Source organism: Aphelocoma coerulescens, unplaced genomic scaffold (genome assembly GCF_041296385.1).
Source record: "Aphelocoma coerulescens isolate FSJ_1873_10779 unplaced genomic scaffold, UR_Acoe_1.0 HiC_scaffold_103, whole genome shotgun sequence".
In the NCBI taxonomy this organism is placed as follows: Eukaryota; Metazoa; Chordata; class Aves; order Passeriformes; family Corvidae; genus Aphelocoma; species Aphelocoma coerulescens.
The window spans coordinates 353,184-366,794 of record NW_027183466.1 but is presented as its reverse complement, the minus strand read 5'-3'; the positions used below and the strand labels follow the sequence as shown (position 1 = coordinate 366,794).

Sequence of the window (13,611 nt, the reverse complement as noted above, 5' to 3'; positions counted from 1 at the left end):
CTGCAAAAAGCAGGCTAGCTCATAGAAGCAAGGAGTCCATTGTTACAACATCAAACCTATGGAACCAAGGGACCATTGTGACACTGCGGGGCCTCATGGAACCAATTGTCCATGATGACAATGCGGATCAAAGGAGACCATGGTGACACTGCGGAACCTGATGGAACCAAGGAGCCATTGTGACACAGTGGGGCCTCATGGAATCAAGGAGACCATTGTGACCCAGGTGTTGCATGTGAAGGCACGGAGCCATTGTGACACTTTGGGCTTCTTCCCTTGAGCTCTGCAGCTGGCTGTCCCAGCCCAGCGCACCATGTGCCACCTGCTCTCCTCAGGGCTCTGCCTGCACACAGCCCCAGGAGAAGTTTTCCTGTTTGGAAGGAAAGAATGGAAAAGCCGGAGCAGGTTTCCTAAACAACAAACCCCACTCAGGAGCCACATGCTCAGTACAGGCTGCCTGGAACGATGTCCCCTTTCTACAAGGGTCAGTGTGAGCAGGAATGAATGATCTCTGGGAGCAGAATTCTCGGAGTCTTTCCACTGAATTCTCTGTCCCTGTGTCTTGGGGTGACTTTATCATGTGTATCCCCTATCGCTGCTCTATGCCCAGAAGTGAACTTTGTGCATTTATGTGCCTTTCAACTGAGCCTGAGAGGGGGGAGAGGAAAATAAACCGGACAAACTTCTCAGAGCGTTTGTTCAAGGACACACATACACACTCCTCTGCATCCTGCTTGCAGCAAGAGCAGAGGAAGCAACCTTGTTTCTTTTGAGCCAGTTTTCAGCTCCTTTTCTCTGGAGGGAGATGGAGAGTTGAACTTTGTTTTCCTGGGACTTTGGGGGTTTTTTTTCCCTTCTTCTCTTCTTGACTGTTTCCACATCAGACCACATTGGGAGAATTTTCTCCCGAGGTGGGGGCCCTGAATGTGGGCCCATGAGCCAGCTGCAAGGAGGAGGAGAGAGGCTACACCTACGGAAGTGTTGGGGTTCCTCCCCCCTGCCATGAGGTCATGGGAGAGGGGACCCTGGGGTAGAGGCATGGCCTGGGCACGGGGTCTCCCTGCTTACATGTGCCCTAATCCTGTTCAGCACTGCTTATTTTGTGTTGCCCTGTGTGAGGAGGGCCCTGGTTGTCCCTTGATTGCTCAGTTCTTTGGCAGTGCCCCGCCCGTGTGGCTGGAGAAGAAAGAGCTCTGAAACTTCTCTCAAGAATCGCTCCCTGTTTCTTTGCACGGGCCTTGCTGTCTATGGATGTTTCAGGAGACCCCACCGAAACACGGAAGGACTCTCAAATTATCCCAGCTTTCTCTGCACAGCGAGAGCTTTTAATATTTAGCATTGTTATCCTTTTCCTGTGTGTTTGTTAAAAAAATAGTTTTTATCTCTTTCACTTTCTTCCCAGGAAAATTCTTTTTTCCCAAACCTGGTGGGGGAGGGCTGGGTGTAACCTGCCTTCTATCAGAGGATATTTTCCTCCACATTTGTCCGAACCGGCACAGCCTGTCCTTTCCTGGGTCTCTGTTGCAGATGGAAGGTGCTGGTGCCATTGTCAGCTTGAAGCCCTCTTTTGATGCAAGCAGATGTTGCCAGGTGTGTTCAGCAGCTGTTGCTCAATGCTTATGCCAAGCTATTGTGTTCCTCATGGAACCAAGGAGCCATTGTGACACTGCAGGGGCTGATGGCATCAAGGAGGCAATTGTGACAGTACAGAACCTCCTAGAAACAAGGCTCCATTGTGACACCGTGGGGAATCATGGAATCAAGGAGCCCATTGTGACACGGCCAGGCCGCATGGAACCAATGGTCCATGGTTACACTGCGGATTCAAGAAGAGCACGGTGACACCACGCAACATCATGGAACCATAGGTCCATTGTGACACAGCGGGGCCTCATGGAAACAAGGGGACCATTGTGGCAAAGCAGGGCCTAATGGAAGCATGGAGAGCATTGTGACATTGTGGGGAATCATGGAAGCATGGAGAGCATTGTGACACCAAGGAAACTCCTGGAACCAAGATGACCACTGGCACATAATGGAACCTCATGGAAGCAAGCCTCCATGATGACTTTGGAGGGCCTCGGGGACCACAGGACCCATTGTGACACAGCAGGACCTGGTGGAACCAAGGAGCCTTTGTGATACTCCAGATCCACATGGAAGCCAGGGTGCACTGAGACACAGCGGGGCCTTGTTGGAACCAAAGACACCTCTGCAAAAAGCAGGCTAGCTCATAGAAGCAAGGAGTCCATTGTTACAACATCAAACCTATGGAAGCAAGGGACCATTGTGACACTGCGGGGCCTCATGGAACCAATTGTCCATGATGACAATGCGGATCAAAGGAGACCACGGTGACACTGCGGAACCTGATGGAACCAAGGAGCCATTGTGACACAGTGGGGCCTCATGGAATCAAGGAGACCATTGTGACCCAGGTGTTGCATGTGAAGGCAAGGAGCCATTGTGACACTTTGGGCTTCTTCCCTTGAGATCTGCAGCTGGCTGTCCCAGCCCAGCGCACCATGTGCCACCTGCTCTCCTCAGGGCTCTGCCTGCACACAGCCCCAGGAGAAGTTTTCCTGTTTGGAAGGAAAGAATGGAAAAGCCTGAGCAGGTTTCCTAAACAACAAACCCCACTCAGGAGCCACATGCTCAGTACAGGCTGCCTGGAACGATGTCCCCTTTCTACAAGGGTCAGTGTGAGCAGGAATGAATGATCTCTGGGAGCAGAATTCTCGGAGTCTTTCCACTGAATTCTCTGTCCCTGTGTCTTGGGGTGACTTTGTCATGTGTATCCCCTATCGCTGCTCTATGCCCAGAAGTGAACTTTGTGCATTTCTGTGCCTTTCAACTGAGCCTGAGAGGGGGGAGAGGAAAAAAAACCGGACAAACTTCTCAGAGCGTTTGTTCAAGGACACACATACACACTCCTCTGCATCCTGCTTGCAGCAAGAGCGAAGGAAGCAACCTTGTTTCTTTTTAGCCAGTTTTCAGCTCCTTTTCCCTGGAGGGAGATGGAGAGTTGAACTTTGTTTTCCTGGGACTTCGGGGGTTTTTTTCCCTTCTTCTCTTCTTGACTGTTTCCACATCAGACCACATTGGGAGAATTTTCTACCGAGGTGGGGGCCCTGAATGTGGGCCCATGAGCCAGCTGCAAGGAGGAGGAGAGAGACTACACCTACGGAAGTGTTGGGGTTCCTCCCCCCTGCCATGAGGTCATGGGAGAGGGGACCCTGGGGTAGAGGCATGGCCTGGGCACGGGGGTCTCCCTGCTCACATGTGCCCTAATCCTGTTCAGCACTGCTTATTTTGTGTTGCCCTGTGCCAGGAGGGCCCTGGTTGTCCCTTGATTGCTCAGTTCTTTGGCAGTGCCCCGCCCATGTGGCTGGAGAAGAAAGAGCTCTGAAACTTCTCTCAAGAATCGCTCCCTGTTTCTTTGCACGGGCCTCGCTGTCTATGGATGTTTCAGGAGACCCCACCGAAACACGGAAGGACTCTCAAATTATCCCAGGTTTCTCTCCACAGCGAGAGGTTTTAATATTTAGCATTGGTATCCTTTTCCTGTGTGTTTGTTAAAAAAATAGGTTTTATCTCTTTCACTTTCTTCCCAGGAAAATTCTTTTTTCCCAAACCTGTTGGGGGAGGGCTGGGTGTAACCTGCCTTCTATCAGAGGATATTTTCCTCCACATTTGTCCAAATTGGCACAGCCTGTCCTTTCCCTGGGTGTCTGTGTCAGATGGAAGCTGCTGGTGCCATTGTCAGCTTGACGCCCTCTTTTGATGCAAGCAGATGTTGCCAGGTGTGTTCAGCAGCTGTTGCTCAATGCTTATGCAAAGCTATTGTGTTCCTCATGGAACCAAGGAGCCATTGTGACACTGCAGGGGCTGATGGCATCAAGGAGACAATTGTGACAGTACAGAACCTCCTAGAAACAAGGCTCCATTGTGACACCGTGGGGAATCATGGAATCAAGGAGCCCATTGTGACACGGCCAGGCCGCACGGAACCAATGGTCCATTGTTACACGGCGGATTCAAGAAGAGCACGGTGACACCACGCAACATCATGGAACCATACGTCCATTGTGACACAGCGGGGCCTCATGGAAACAAGGGGACCATTGTGGCAAAGCAAGGCCTAATGGAAGCCTGGAGAGCATTGGGACATTGTGGGGAATCATGGAAGCATGGAGAGCATTGTGACACCAAGGAAACTCCTGGAACCAAGATGACCACTGGCACATAATGGAACCTCATGGAAGCAAGCCTCCATGATGACTTTGGAGGGCCTCAGGGACCACAGGACCCATTGTGACACAGCAGGACCTGGTGGAACCAAGGAGCCTTTGTGATACTCCAGATCCACATGGAAGCCAGGGTGCACTGAGACACAGCGGGGCCTTGTGGGAACCAAAGACACCTCTGCAAAAAGCAGGCTAGCTCATAGAAGCAAGGAGTCCATTGTTACAACATCAAAGCTATGGAAGCAAGGGACCATTGTGACACTGCGGGGCCTGATGGAACCAATTGTCCATGATGACAATGCGGATCAAAGGAGACCATGGTGACACTGCGGAACCTGATGGAACCAAGGAGCCATTGTGACACAGTGGGGCCTCATGGAATCAAGGAGACCATTGTGACCCAGGTGTTGCATGTGAAGGCAAGGAGCCATTGTGACACTTTGGGCTTCTTCCCTTGAGCTCTGCAGCTGGCTGTCCCAGCCCAGCGCACCATGTGCCACCTGCTCTCCTCAGGGCTCTGCCTGCACACAGCCCCAGGAGAAGTTTTCCTGTTTGGAAGGAAAGAATGGAAAAGCCGGAGCAGGTTTCCTAAACAACAAACCCCACTCAGGAGCCACATGCTCAGTACAGGCTGCCTGGAACGATGTCCCCTTTCTACAAGGGTCAGTGTGAGCAGGAATGAATGATCTCTGGGAGCAGAATTCTCGGAGTCTTTCCACTGAATTCTCTGTCCCTGTGTCTTGGGGTGACTTTATCATGTGTATCCCCTATCGCTGCTCTATGCCCAGAAGTGAACTTTGTGCATTTCTGTGCCTTTCAACTGAGCCTGAGAGGGGGGAGAGGAAAAAAAACCGGACAAACTTCTCAGAGCGTTTGTTCAAGGACACACATACACACTCCTCTGCATCCTGCTTGCAGCAAGAGCGAAGGAAGCAACCTTGTTTCTTTTTAGCCAGTTTTCAGCTCCTTTTCCCTGGAGGGAGATGGAGAGTTGAACTTTGTTTTCCTGGGACTTTGGGGGTTTTTTTCCCTTCTTCTCTTCTTGACTGTTTCCACATCAGACCACATTGGGAGAATTTTCTCCCGAGGTGGGGGCCCTGAATGTGGGCCCATGAGCCAGCTGCAAGGAGGAGGAGAGAGACTGTCGGGAAAGGCGCGGGAGACAAGCTCATGATTTCATGATCGGCAAGCCTCGATTTTATTGTCTTTTCATCTCTTATTTATACAACACTTAAACAGCTCATACATATTGCAAAACCTGAGCTCACGATTGGTCATCTTCTCTCGTGGGAACAACACACCCCGCGGTGATGGTTTCTTCATTCCAATCTGCTCTGGCTTGTGTCCTGTTGGACACCTTGATGATAAGAAACCCCTTTTCCCACGACAGGCTAACTCCTACATCCTGCAAGGCTCTATCTTATCATGTCCTCTGCTGCGCAGCCATTCCTCAGATAAGCTCTCTACACTTCCCCCGTTTTCTTTATGTGCTATCATGCTCAGAGTTGTTGTTTTTAGCAGTACCCTCTTGATACAAGTTAGAGCGCAGCTGAACAGGACTAATCCTACCAAAACCATAATCAATAAGAGAAACAATGTTTTTACCATGCTTCTTACCCAACCACCCAATCCCAGTTCACTGACCAGCCCATCTAGGCCAAAGAAACCTGTATCTTCCTTAATTTTTTGAGAGTGATTTATAAGCTGTTGAATCTCTGCATGAATAGAGCGAGAATGATCATTTAGATCCATGCAGCATAATCCCTCAAATTCTTCACACCCGTGTCCATGAGCTAACAACAGAAAATCAATAGCAGCTCTATTTTGTAATACAGCATGCTGGACTGTGCTTAAATCATCTGCAAGTGCGGACAGTACTCTACTTGTTCCATTTGCTTGCTTCACTACCCAGCAGCTTAATCTCTCTATATTGCGATGAGCTCGAGCTGCTGCCCCTCCAGGCAAAAATAGTGATGAAAAAATTACCTCCCACTTGTTCCACAAGGTCAATTCATCATCACAATTTGATTGGAGGGTCTGGGATAGGTCTCTGCGCCATCTGGTGGGGTGGGTTTTATTTGGGTGGTGCTGTGGAAGGGCTAAACTAAGCTGTCCGATTGTACACGGACCGCCAACGGGCAAGGTAGGGATGCCGGACCAAGCACGATTTCCGCAAATTAGAAAATATCCAGGGGGCAGCCTTCTGGGTATGACTGTGCCTGGTGCAGGTTTTTCCTGTGTCCTACCAGTGTGGTTGCACCACGATTTTTCCCATTCTAAACTGTTCCCTATGGGAGACAACCAAGTAGGAGTAGATACATTTTTCCAGCAGTTGGTATGCGTGCCTTCAGAGCAGTGTGAATTTCTGCTATCTATATAAAAGCAACTAGTGGCGTTTAAAGAATCAATCAATTCAATCTCTTGCGGCTCAGGCCCGAATGGGAGGCGGTCATCCCATACATCATACTGCTCGAAACTTTCAATGATGTTATTGCCAGTAATTCGGCCTGATCGGAACCCTGTATCATTGGCGGCTGACCTGAAATGGAGCCAAGTTGTATTTGTTAGGGGGACTCCTATTAGGCACGTAAGAAAAGGAGTACTTGGGGTAGCTAAGCTGGCACAGAACGTAGTTGTATTTAATTCGTGTGCCAAAGATACCCAAACATTTTGCCTTGGATCGAATAGCTTAGGAGGGTATCTATGCTTGAGGGCCAAAGTGCCTGGGACGCTTAGAAGACCCAATACGGCGAGTATACCGGCGGCACACATTGTCCCAGTCACGGGGTTTAACCTGCCACAGCTCTGGGACATCAAGGCCTGTCTTGCAACGGGCTTCTAGGATAGCGGAACGTTTGTTAGCTAATATGCTTTAATTCCCACCGCAATTCTCGTAGGTGGAGGTCTTTGATATTTTCTAGTAACGCTAAACTCTGATCTAGAGGTACTCCCGTTAGTTTACCAAGATTTTCCTGAGCTGATGCTCGATTCCACTGAAACTCACAATTGAGACACCTTAACCCTGTGGACACTTGTCGCTGAAAGATCCACCACTGTAAATTACAACCTCTGCAATGAATTCTAACCCGAGCTTAAATGGCAACAATTATAACAAACAATGCATGAGCGTTGGCAATGTGGCAAAAAGTCCGCGTATAATCGGGGAATGAGGGTCTCTTCAATTTCCCGTTCAGAGTCTATTAGAAATTTAGTATGGAATTCCTCTTCGGTGTTATGTAGCACTTGTGAGACCACCTGTTGGAGTCGTCTCTTCTTCCTCTGTCGCGGACTGTCCCTGCGTATAAGCTGGCTTAGTCCATTTGGCAGGGATCCACTGCGGTCCTGTCGGGGTAGAAACACAAACATAACCTCTGCCCCAGTACAAAACTTTGGCTGGGTCCTGCCATAATCCTGACTGGGGGTCTTTAAATCTGACCCACACTTCTGGTTGCGGATTAGAAGGTGGGGTAAAATGGATTATGGCAGGAGGAGACTGTCTATCTCCAAAAATGCAAAGATGATTTAAAACAAATAAGCATTTCAGTAGTTTGTCTTGGGTATTAGGAATGTCAGGATATTTTTCTAGATACTGTTTTAATGTACCGTGTGCTCTTTCCACAATTGCTTGACCCGTGGGGGAGTGAGGAATTCCCCTTTTGTGGACAATATTCCATTGGGTCATATATTTGGCTATTCGCATACTGCAATAGGCGGGCCCATTGTCTGTTTTAACTGTTATAGGGACTCCCATAATAGCAATACAGCTATTCATGTGGCGTTCAACATGTTTGGCTGTTTCTCCTGCTTGAGCAGTTGCCCACATAAAATGACTATAGGTGTCTATAGTAACATGAACATATTTTAGCCGTCCAAAGCTGGCGACATGAGTGACATCCATTTGCCAAATTTCGTTAGCCTTTAGGCCCCTGGGGTTAACACCTGCTCCTAAACCTAGCCCCTTATTGTGGAAACTGCACACGGGACACGCTTTAACTATGGCTTTTGCCTCTTCAATTGGGATACCAAATTCCCTTGACAAGCCTTTGGAATTCTGATGAAAAATAGCATGGCTTTCTCGCGCCATTGTTTGTTTCGGGAGAATATTTTGGGCAAGCGAGACAAGTTTATCTGCTCTTTCGTTTCCTTCACCCAGGCCTTCATTCCACATGTGGCTGCGAATATGGAGAATGGAATAGGGGTGTGACCGTTCTCTTAGGGCGCGTTTTAGTTGCAGAAAGAGTTCATAAAGCCTTTTGTTTTGTACTTCCTTAATGACTGCATCCTCAATTCTTGAGGCGACGCCCACTACATACAGCGAGTCCGAAACTACGTTTAAGGGTCCTGTGAGGTGGGTTACTGCCCAAACGACTGCAAGTAATTCTAAGGTTTGCAGGGTATCATCTGACGAGGCGTTTATTAAATGCTGATGCCATTGCTGGTCTTGTTTCCATACGACGGCTGCTTTCCTTGTCTTTCTTCCGGCGTCTGTGAATGCAGTAATGGCATTGTGGATAGGCTTATCTTCTCGCAAGGGTTTTGAAATCCAGTTCCATGCTCCTATCCACTGTAATGCCTTGGGAAACAGGGGACCAGTCTGAATTTTGGCTCCTGAGGACAACAGCGCTTCCGTGAGTGATGAAGAATTTAGCAAGTACCAGTCCAAGGCAGGTTTTTCCATCGGGAGATTGATGCACTCAGGTTCTTGTCCTCCAATTTCCAGAATGCGCAAACGTCCTTTCTTAATTAAATTAGCCAAATTTTCAAGTTTTGTGGTAATAGTTTTTCGCTGCTGCAACTGTGGTGATATCCATTCTAAAACCGTCAGCTCCCCCGTTTTCTTTAGCTGCGTAATTGCGCCGAAGAGGTGAGTTTCAGAATTCCAAATAGTAAGAGAGAGGGGGATGTCTGGATTAAGACGCGAAACAAAACCGTCTGTGATACAGGTGGTGATTTGTTGTAGAGCTTCTTGCTGCTGCGGCGTTAGGTGTACCGGTGTGCATGGATCTGATCCTTTTAGTAAGGGACGGAGCTGGTCTAAAAGAACATTAGGGATTCCTACTATTGGCTTTAACCACTGCAGATCACCTAACAGTTTTTGAGCATCATTTAAAGTGGTGATTGAGGCTTGGATATGCAGTTTTTGAGGCTTCACTCTTTGATTGGTGATGACCCATCCTAAATACTTCCACGGGGAGGATATTTGAATTTTGTTAGCAGCTATTACTAAAGACCATTCTTGAAGAGAGGAGGTAATAAGCTGAATTTCTGTTTGGTCAAAAGGCTTCTTCTGCGCAAACAAAATATCATCCATATAATGATAAATGATGGTCTGAGGTAACTTTTGTCGCAGTGGCTGTAATGCTGCATCGACATACAATTGACATATGGTGGGAGAGTTGCGCATTCCTTGCGGCAATACAGTCCACTCAAAACGTTTGTCTGGTTCACCACGATTGAGAGCAGGCAATGAAAAGGCAAATCGCTTTGTATCATCTGGATGTAGTGGAATTGTGAAAAAGCAATCTTTTAAGTCAATAATGAGAAGAGGCCAATCTTGTGGCAACATTGCTGGATTAGGGAGTCCTGGCTGCAGCGCTCCCATAGGCTCCATACGAGCATTGACAGTTCGAAGGTCTTGTAGCAGACGAAACGTGCCATTTTTCTTTTGGATGACAAAAATTGGGGTGTTCCATGGGCTTGTCGACGGCTTGAGATGTCCTTGTTGAAGCTGCTCATTGACTAGAGCGTGTGCTTGAAGCAGATTTTCCCGTTTTAAAGGCCATTGCTTAACCACTACAGGGTTATTGTCAGTCCATCTTAGTGGCAGCGGGAAATTCCAAGCAACGGCCCTTAGCAGAAATGGCGATCATCGGTAAGCACAAAACTCATTTGGGCCAATACATCTCTTCCAATGAGGCAGTCAACTGTGGGGGGTAGAGGGGCGATAGAAAAGGTTGCGGTAGTTTTCTTGCCCTCAATTTCTACAGTTATCAGTGGAGATTTGTGTGCTAGTTTCATTCCTCCGACACCAGTGATGGCTGTCATTGCTGGCAGAAGAGGCCAATGTGAGGGCCATGTGTTCACATCGACAATGCTGGAGTCTGCCCCTGTGTCTAGGAGGCTCTGTAACGTGATTGTTTCTCCTTTATAGGTTAGGGCACACGGCTTCCGTGGACGGCTATTAAGATCGATGGTGAGCAAGGTTAGTTCCCCAGTTGAGCCGTAGCCTGTATGAGCATTTGGTTGAGCCTGCAAGGGTTGCATGCCTTGTGTGGCTTGAGGCAAAGGTACAAATTGAGCTAGTCTTTGGCCTTTAGGAATCCTTACAGGTGGATGAACAGTATAAGCCAGTATGAAGATATCACCCTGTGAGTCAGCGTCCACCACGCCTGGTTGAACGAACAGTCCTAGGGCAGTGGCAGATGATCGGCCAAGAATCAAGCCTCCTACTGGTGTACCATTGAGGCAGATGGGTCCTGTGAGTCCTGTAGGGATGTTATGGATTTCAGACGTCAGGAGATCACAGTCTACTGAGGCTGCCAAGTCCAGGCCGATGCTGCCACTTGTTGCTGGCTGGAGGCAGGGCAAGGGTTTGCAGCTGCTACTTGTGTCCCTGCGCGGCTGCTGGACGCGCTGCTCCGGGAGTTTCCCTGCTTCTTGTTGCGGCAGGCATTCGAGTTATGCGTGTTGGATTGGCATTTGTTGCACCAAACTCCGGATGCTGAGCACTCCCGACGAAGGTGACCCGACTGGCCACATCGATAGCATCTCATTCTGTTTCTCTCTGGAGGCAACCGGGGGCGCGTGGCTGCTGCTTGGAGGGGAGCAAGGGCGGCCATTACCTGCGTCTGAGCACTAGCTGCTTGTTCCTTCAATCCCTCCCCCAGCTTTTCTAATGCGTGGACTAAAAAGGCTTGAGCACCTGAGGGCAAGGTCGCAGCTTTATCTAGTAATGCCTGAGTGGTCCAATCACCAGGTATAGAGGTAATCAGAGATCTAGTGGCAGGATTGCTATTTTGCAAAATGCACTGTCTTAAAATAGCATCTTGCATATGATCGGGTATCCCTGCCCTAGAGATAGCATCCATAACCTTATCAACAAAGGAGCTTAACGATTCATCACGACCCTGCTTGATGCTCATATATAGGGGGGTCCCTCCCGATGTCCTGACTTTATCTATTGCTCTCTTAGCTACTGCCATTGCCTCCCTAAGTTTATGTGGCCCTAGTCCAGCTTGAGCTTCAACTCTGAGATACAGGCCCTGTCCCATAAGCTCGTCTACAGTAAGGCCTGTTAAGGGATCCCCTTGGGGTCTGGGGAGATTAGTGCTACTTGCCGCTTCCTCTCTCCACCTTGCCTCAAAAAGCAATCTCTGAGAGGGGGTGTAAATGAGTTTCGTGATAGCCAGGATATCGGCAGGCAGGAGAATGTGGGCATTAAAAAGATAATCTAACATCTGCTTAGCTGGTTCACTAGACACCCCAAAGTTACTGACTGTTGCTCTCAGCTGGGACAGGAGTTTCCAGTCGAGATGGGCAAACTGCGCGTTCTGACCCCCTTGCGCATTAGTAGTGAAAACAACAGGGAAAGCCATCGCTTCTTGTGCCGCTGCTAGGAGCTCGGAATCTCCCCTTTCCATGCCGTCTCGGGCAAGCGCCTGCCACAACTCTCTCCTCCTTGCTGCCATAGCCTCCGCCGGGTCAGATTCTGCCCCAGGGACAGGCTCCGTGGCATTAGAGGGGTCGGGCGGCAGCGGCGGGCATGAGGGGGTTAATGCAGAAACGGCGATTGAAGCGGAAGGTGGGGGGGCAGGCAGGGGGTTAGGCAGCGCGGGGGATTGACTGTCAGTGGGGGGTGGCTCTGGAGGAATCTCAATAGTGGCAAAGGCGGGGGGGTTGGGGGCTGTAGGGAAAACCGAGGAGTCATTATCTTGGTTACGGGAATGCGCTGTCTTAAAACCTATGACTGCTTGCTTCTCTGCCTGCACTAACAGTAACTCATTATGAACTGCTTTCCAAAGTTTGCTTATTTTCTTGGCTGACTTATCATCGTCTAAAACAAGGCTAAAAAGTTCATCCCCGTACCTCCGCCATTCTGCTAATTCGTGAATGCTGTGAGGGTCCTTAAAGAAACCATAAGAACGCGCGTGAGTTAGTAGGGAAGGGAGGTCTTTTTCTAAGTTAAAAGCTTTAAAGTGACGCTTAAGAAGAAAAGCTTTAAATAAATCCTGTGCTGCTTGCCTATCCATACTTACGGTACCGTTGCTAGCCCTCCAGGCTTCGGCAGCACGTATCAGCGAACCCACCGGTGTGGTCGTTCGGGCACGGAGACGGAAACAGTTGTTCTCCGCTCTTATTGCCGTCCCTCTAGCTGCAGGACCTGAACCCAACGCACCTTTCCTTGTGGAAGTGGGGGTAGGGGGGGGTACATGACGTGCCTTCTGTTCGGGCGTCAGATGTCGGGAAAGGCGCGGGAGACAAGCTCATGATTTCATGATCGGCAAGCCTCGATTTTATTGTCTTTTCATCTCTTATTTATACAACACTTAAACAGCTCATACATATTGCAAAACCTGAGCTCACGATTGGTCATCTTCTCTCGTGGGAACAACACACCCCGCGGTGATGGTTTCTTCATTCCAATCTGCTCTGGCTTGTGTCCTGTTGGACACCTTGATGATAAGAAACCCCTTTTCCCACGACAGGCTAACTCCTACATCCTGCAAGGCTCTATCTTATCATGTCCTCTGCTGCGCAGCCATTCCTCAGATAAGCTCTCTACAAGAGACTACACCTACGGAAGTGTTGGGGTTCCTCCCCCCTGCCATGAGGTCATGGGAGAGGGGACCCTGGGGTAGAGGCATGGCCTGGGCACGGGGGTCTCCCTGCTCACATGTGCCCTAATCCTGTTCAGCACTGCTTATTTTGTGTTGCCCTGTGTGAGGAGGGCCCTGGTTGTCCCGTGATTGCTCAGTTCTTTGGCAGTGCCCCGCCCATGTGGCTGGAGAAGAAAGAGCTCTGAAACTTCTCTCAAGAATCGCTCCCTGTTTCTTTGCACGGGCCTCGCTGTCTATGGATGTTTCAGGAGACCCCACCGAAACACGGAAGGACTCTCAAATTATCCCAGGTTTCTCTCCACAGCGAGAGGTTTTAATATTTAGCATTGGTATCCTTTTCCTGTGTGTTTGTTAAAAAAATAGGTTTTATCTCTTTCACTTTCTTCCCAGGAAAATTCTTTTTTCCCGAACCTGTTGGGGGAGGGCTGGGTGTAACCTGCCTTCTATCAGAGGATATTTTCCTCCACATTTGTCCAAATTGGCACAGCCTGTCCTTTCCCTGGGTGTCTGGTACAGATGGAAGCTGC

General features: G+C 49.2%; 1 long non-coding RNA gene across 1 annotated transcript; it reads right to left on the bottom strand.

Moving 5' to 3' along the window:
* Window positions 1-5,418: 5,418 nt before the first annotated feature.
* On the bottom strand, window positions 5,419-13,024 carry LOC138100547 (uncharacterized). Its single transcript, XR_011146842.1, has 2 exons — window positions 12,503-13,024; window positions 5,419-11,058 (listed from the first exon to the last, which is right to left on the bottom strand). It is a non-coding gene; the product is annotated as an uncharacterized lncRNA (long non-coding RNA).
* Window positions 13,025-13,611: the final 587 nt, after the last annotated feature.